The sequence below is a fragment of the Lathyrus oleraceus genome, chromosome 3 (genome assembly GCF_024323335.1).
Source record: "Lathyrus oleraceus cultivar Zhongwan6 chromosome 3, CAAS_Psat_ZW6_1.0, whole genome shotgun sequence".
NCBI lineage: Eukaryota > Viridiplantae > Streptophyta > Magnoliopsida > Fabales > Fabaceae > Lathyrus > Lathyrus oleraceus.
The window spans coordinates 64,232,030-64,239,066 of NC_066581.1; the positions used below are offsets into that span (position 1 = coordinate 64,232,030).

The 7,037-nt window shown below is 38.3% G+C and overlaps 1 pseudogene; it reads right to left on the reverse strand.

Moving 5' to 3' along the window:
• Window positions 1-4,910: 4,910 nt before the first annotated feature.
• On the reverse strand, window positions 4,911-6,223 carry LOC127129687 (uncharacterized; annotated as a pseudogene).
• Between the last annotated feature and the right edge of the window lie 814 nt (window positions 6,224-7,037).

The following is a 7,037-nucleotide window of genomic DNA, read 5'->3' on the forward strand; positions in this document are numbered from 1 at the left end:
AACCCAATTGTCTCGAACCGTCGGGACATTGATACTTAGGGCTGAAGCTATCTTCTTTGGGCCCATCTCTTCTTTGAGCTTTGGAAATGGATTGAAATCCTTCAATTTGAGACCCACGATCCTCTCAACTTCTTCCAAAGTAGGAGCTAGTTGGAAATCAGCGAATGTGAAACAGCGTAGAGGTGGATCATAATATTGTGCCAGAGAGCCGATAATTCCATAGTCAACTTTCTTAATCAGAAGACTCAAAATTTTCCCATAGTCTTTTCCGAACTCATCACGTTTGCTGAGAGTGAAATCAGAGATCAAACCCTTCAGACTGTCCAGCTTAGGTTCCTTGTACTTAAGTGTGAAAGTGTGTCTCCTTGAAGTTGTCATTTTCAAGTTCTCAATTCCTTAAACAAATAAGAGACAACTAAGAGCTTGCTTTTTATGATGTTGATGCAATGTATGTGGATGAATGTGATGCATTTTTTTGTATAAGTTCAATAGGCTTAAGGCATGGATAAGTCTGATTGCTTTGTATAGAACATGGTTCTCACCAGGTATGATCTAAGGTTTCAAAAAAAGTTCCTAGAGTCATGGATCCATTAGAATGTTCGCTACCTGCGGCAATTTACTTGTCGGGCATCAACTCCATCTAAAGAATCTACTCTAAGTGAGGTTTTTGCATCGATCCAACGAGAAATTCCACTCGTAGACCCATGCTACGCAACCATCCTTCCTAGTTGGACAAAGAACTAAGATTCTATAAATGGTTCTCAGAGTCATGGATCCTAAAGAAAATATCGAAGCTTACGGCAACTTACTTGCCGAGCGACAACATCCTCTCAAGAATCTACTCTAAGTAAGGTTCTCGCACCGACCCAACGAGAAATTCGTCTCGCGGACCCGCACTACTCAACCTCGTCCTATCTTATGTGTTTACTCGAGACTCGGGTAAAAAGTATTTCCCACAAGGTTTGCAATCAGAGTATCTCCAAGTACCAAAGCATATCGAACCAATATAACAAATTTATATCAGTAGGACAAAAAATATAACAAAACAATAAAGAAAAAAACCACACAGGTAAACAAACAAAGGCACACAAACGTCCTAACTAGGCTTGACTCACTTAGGGAGATGATAGTCCCCAGCAGAGTCGCCATCTGTCGCACCTCGAAAAATGAGAACACGGCTTAGCGAAGCGCAATCGCACGCTCGCAATGATGGAGTGAACAGAGTCGCCACCAAACTTTATTTATTCCTAAAAAGGAAAGGGGAAATATCGATAAAACCCAAGAAAAAACGACAATGATTATGGTCGTCGCAACCAAATCAGGGTTCGGGAGTCGATTACGCAAGAGGAAGGTATTAACACCCCTCACGTCCGTTGTACTCAACGAGAACCATTAGGTTAGTTGTGCGCGTTAATTGGAAATGTTAGGCTTCTCAAGCTATTAGGTGGGAAAGAAAGAAAGGGTGAGAGGAGAATATTTTTGGATTTTTAACGAAGGACTAAACCTAAGTTTTTTATTAGTGGGCCTGACAAGATTTCGCAATCCTGCTCCTACGTATCTCAATAGAGAACTCAAGGCTTACGTAGTTCTGGGTAGAAAATGTTTGTTTGTTGGTTGATTTTAGCGAAAGCTATATTGTATTAATCGATGAGAAACATTGTTTTACCCAAAACAGATGAGGAGCGGACGTATACCACACATCGAATGGATTTACAAATCAACATTCGGAAAAATGTCACTTATCTCGACTCAACAATCGTGGCCGAAACATTGTTTTGCATCATCTTAAGACAAGATATCTTTCGTTTATGAAAAAGGTTTTTTTGATTAATCGCACGGCGGCGAGAAAGGGTTTGATTGGTTGGATGTATTTTGAGTGATGACGAGAACTTGGATGAGCGAGATATCCATCTCGAATCCTAGTCTCAGGAGTGCACGGTATACACCATGGTCCATTTCCATCTTTATTGAAAAGTGTTTAATAAAGATTAAGTGTTTTAAATTTGATTGAGAAAAGGGGTTGAAGAAACCGCATTGATAATGACGGCGAGAGTCAAGATAGGCGAGGCATCCACCTCGAATCTTAATCTCAGGAGTGCACGGTATACACCATGTTCCATTTCCATCTTTACTGAAAGGGGTTAAGATAGGAATTAAGTATTTTAGAGTTTGAAAGATGAGTACTTGTGACTTGCAAGCTCTTACAGCTTGGGTCTAATACTCGGGACTACGTCTGGACATTCCACCCAGGCAGTCTGTTTCTTTCCAATTTTGTTAAGAAAACGGTTCGAATATTTACGAATGTTTTGGAGGGAAGACGAATATTTATGGCTTACAAGCTCTTACAGCTTGAGCCTAATATTCGGGATTATAACTGGATATTCCATCCAGGATAATCTTTTTCTTCGAATTTTATTAAGAAGATGGTTTGAGATATTTACAGGCGTTTAGGAGAGAAGACGAATATTTACGACTCGCAAGCTCTTACAGCTTGAGCCTAATATTCGGGATTATAACTGGATATTCCATCCAGGATAATCTTTTTCTTCACATTTTATTTAGAAGAAGATTTGAATATTGGAGTGTTAATGGAAAAATGGCTTGAAATTGTATTTGAGGGTGATGAGGAAATGAAATTGAATGTTGAAACTATGGAAAGTTAGTGAAATTTGAATCGAAAATTTAGTGAATTTGAATGTGATTATTTACATGTGTAAAGCTATGAACATAGATACCAATAACCTAATTAAATTAACTAACACATGGAGATCAATTAACCGTACAAAATCCCATATCAAAAAAGGTCAATAATTAAGAAAATCTAAAAAAAAACTAAACATTTAAAAATCTAAACAACTAATTAATGATTGAATTAAATTAATCAAATAAAAATATAAAAAGTAAAATAAATAGTAAGGAGTTATAAATTTTTTTAAATGAAATAGTAAGCACAAAAAATAAAAATATAAAGATATGTTATTCCCAAGTATTGAACCCATCCCACTAAAGAAAGTGAAATCGCTCTCTCTACACTCGACCACTTATGGTCATTTGTTTCCTTAACACCAACTTAAATATATGAACAAGAATATACCAAGATAAATTAAAATAAAAAAACTACTAAAACGAGATGGGTTGCTGGGTTATCTTAGAGTAAAATCCAACTTAAACTAAGGATCCTAAACGGTATGGGCCTGGGTTGGTGAGCCTCTTCCTATTCCGCGTGGGAAATAGAGTCCCAACAGTCACACGGGGAAGAGAATGGAGAGCCATTAATGCTCTTGGGGAAACGAAGAAGTCATTAAACCCTTGGGGAAGTGGGAAAGAGCGAACGGTCATCTTCTTCCTCTCAGCTCAAAAGCCTCTTCCTCAATACATAAAAAAAAATCTACTTCTCCTAACACAAAACCAATACTAAAAAACAAGAAGAAAATAAAGGACAACTGTAGCAACGCAATCACGAACCTTGAACAAAATAGGGGTTGACGCTGGATACCGAAGAGCAAGAAGAAGCGAGGAATCTACCGGATCGGGGTATTTTGGAGACGAGTGAACAGGTATACGACCACCGTCTTCTTTCTCTGATCTTTGTTAATGCTAATGGCTTTTTGTGAAGCTTTTCTCCCAGAACTCTTGCTAACCTTTTTTCTCTCTAAGGTTCTTCGTCGTTCTCAGCCGCCGTCCAATACTCTAGGGTTTTTCGTGGTACCCTCAACAGTATCCGCCCCTCTCCTTTTATACTCACCCTGTTAGGGTTTCTGATTTGGCTATGGAGATCAAAAGGGTATCCTTTGGAAGTCCTTTAGGGTGCTCACAGCTTGTCTGTCTCAATTGGTATCTGATCTGGAAAAGGTAATACGATCCATGCACTTTCTTACCTTGAATTTGTCTTGATTCCTTTTTTGGACTTTTACCGCCTTGCTGAGTTAATGTGTCGTTTTACTGCAGTGAAACGCGAGCAAATGAGCGGAGAGGGTGTCTTCGCAATGCATATAAATTGCTCTTACCGCACAGAGCTTCCATGTGAGTGATGGTTTCCCTCTATGTGAGATTCTTCGCAAGATTCAGAAGTCCCAATGATTTTCGAGGTCTGCCACGAAGTGGTTTTCCAATTGTTGGAAACATTGGATGGTTGGTCATGTCTACTATCATGGATATAGTAGACATATCTAAATCATGTATATTTGGCAGGGCAATGGACGGTAAATTCATGTCGAAATTTGGAACAATTACGATTTTCCGAGGCCTTCCCCAAACAGGTTTTGCATTTGCTACAGCCATTGTGTTACTTGAATTACATTCTTCCTGTGTAATTTGTGAAAAACCAACATTATGGTCTTGGCTTTTGGAATGCGTAGGACATGTTGGCTTGTACTGTTTCATAACTATTCGTTTATGAGAAGAACTTGCAACATGTTCTATGGGTCTGCGTTGTGGCGCTAAGATGTATGTGAGTGATTCTGTTGCAGAAGGTTACGCATTTTCATCTGGTTCAACAGTAATGGCATTAGAAAACTTTGAAAAAAGATTTTTTCCTAAGCTGTGAATGTTGTAGGCGTGCTTTGTAGTTCTAAATCCATGTCTGGTCTGGCTGGGTTCTGAACCATGAAACTGTGCACTAAGTAACTTTCCTTTTTCAACAATTTATTCAACTGTTTTTTTGATTTTGATGTGACGGGGTTAGCTTGGACAATGGAGTTCTGGTCTTCATGGTATTTGGTGTAGTAAGTTGCATATTGAATGAAAGTTGTTGTAGAGTAGTGTGTCTTTGACGCTTAGAACACGCCTATTTTATAATCAGAGATCTACGGGCTCTTGATTTTTGGCTGAAACGGAATTGTTCGTGTCGTCCATACTTGGCATTACAATGTATTTGTGCTATTATCTTGCTGATGTATTGTTCTTAATATTTAAAACAGGAAATGTGTTACATGGTGTGAGTGTAAGGGCTGGCTTTCCTTGCTTGTGATATCAGGACATCTTAGAAACAACTCATCAACAAAGCATATAGCTCCACTGTTAAATACATCAGAAAGAAACTTGAGTTCAACTTCACCTGCATTCATCTTCAACACAACAAAATCAGCATATTGCACTGTTTCTTTGAACCAAGCAAGGAAATCAAACTCTTCCTCCCCAACATAAGGACCCACTTCTTCATCTTCCTCCTCATCAACATCAACATCGGCCTCGGTGACGACCTTACCGGCTAATCCAGGGTGATAAACAAATGTGATACCAGGTCTCTTCACATGAGACAACATTATGGAAGTGTTGTAGCGAACAAAATAAACATTGAAATATTTCTGATCAATTGGATATGAAGGTAGAAACCAATCACTAACATTTGCATTCAAAAGCTCTCCTACCCCAATATCAATATACACCAGCCTTTTCCTAGTAGAAACATCTACAAACTTGGGCAAATATGAAACCGGTGTCGCTTTAGACGGTTTTGGTTTCTCACTCACAAGAGGTTCCATCAAATCTATAAGAGGTTTGGTTAACGCCAAACTAGGACAATCAGCAGGTAAACTAAGCTGATGGTGGTTGAAAAAAGCTGTTGCATTTTCAGATCTTTTCTTGAAAACAACAAGGTTAAGTTCATCATCAATAGAATCAAAATGAACAACAATGATGAAACTGGTGTAGCTGATCTAATCAAATCATTATGGTGTGAACTTTTAGCACCAATGAGAAGTGCACCAATTCCGTTAGGCTTAAGAACACGTTCAACCTCAAGTACAAGCAAAGCAGGAACAGAAACCTTATCAAGATCTCTAGACAAGACAAAACCAAATGAAGAATCTTGATAATCCAGCTTATAAACGATTCTCTTCATATTGAGTGTAAAAAAATGGTTAGTGTAAACACCACTAACTGTTGAAAAACCCAACTGTTTCATTGCCTTAACGGCCATTATTTCCTGGATTTCACAAACCAATACACAAAAATGATTCCCATCGACAAATACCAAGCGAGAAGAAATGACTAATACCACCACCATCATCCTTTTTTTTTTGCCAAGAGAACCATATGAATGCTTTGCATACATAGCTAATTTATGGGCATCCACACGCAGATACAAATCTTGTCCAACTTGTGTGTAAGTTCTTGTATCTGGTCGAGCATTGCGTGTTGTTGTAGAAGCTGCATGTCGTTTATCAATTTTGTTCACTAGCACTAACTCACTCTTATTTGTAATTTTAGTGAAAAGAAACATTGGAATTGATTTTTAATGTGAAGAACCTTGGAATTGATTTAAAAGAATATTGGAATTGATTTTTTAATTAAAAGAGCAATGGAATTGACATTTTAATGTGAACAGTCCTAGAAGCCTTGATGGTAGTATTACTGCTTGTCCAGACAAATCTTTATGTAGGTCCGGAATTTTCTTATACCACAAACCTATCACCTGAGACCGATAATAATTCCCCAACAATTCCAAAGGGAAGTGCTATGCGATTAACAACTCTTCATTCTTAGTATTCAATTCATACACGTAAAACATTGAAGAGCCAACAAAGGCAGCTACAAGAATCGCTCCAAGAGACTGAACAATATGGTTAAATTCAATGCTGTCACTGGCAAGATTTTTCCTTCAGATAATTTCACCTTCTATGCTAGAAACAGCATGGAGATGCCCTTTACCATAAACAAAAATCAAATCATCTTTGTCAGCTTTTTCAAAATTTTGGAATGTTTAATATTGACTTTGATTCCTTTGATCGCTGAAGGTGAGAGAACCCTAACAGTTGTGGCGATGGTGATTCAGCCGCACGGAAGGATTTGAAGAGTGAGTGAGTGATTGGGGAAAAAAATTTCAGGATCAAAAATAGGGTATGACACACACGAACGGATTCCTTCAGTCTTAGTGTTAGATGCTACGAATGAAAGCTTTGAGTGAGAGAGAGAGAGAGAGAGAGAGAGAGAGAGAGAGAGAGAGAGAGAGGGAGGGAGAGAAACAAAATTTTATCAAGTGAAATGCTTCTGCACAAGGATTATATAGAACCACTTGTGTTGGCTGCAAGCTAAAA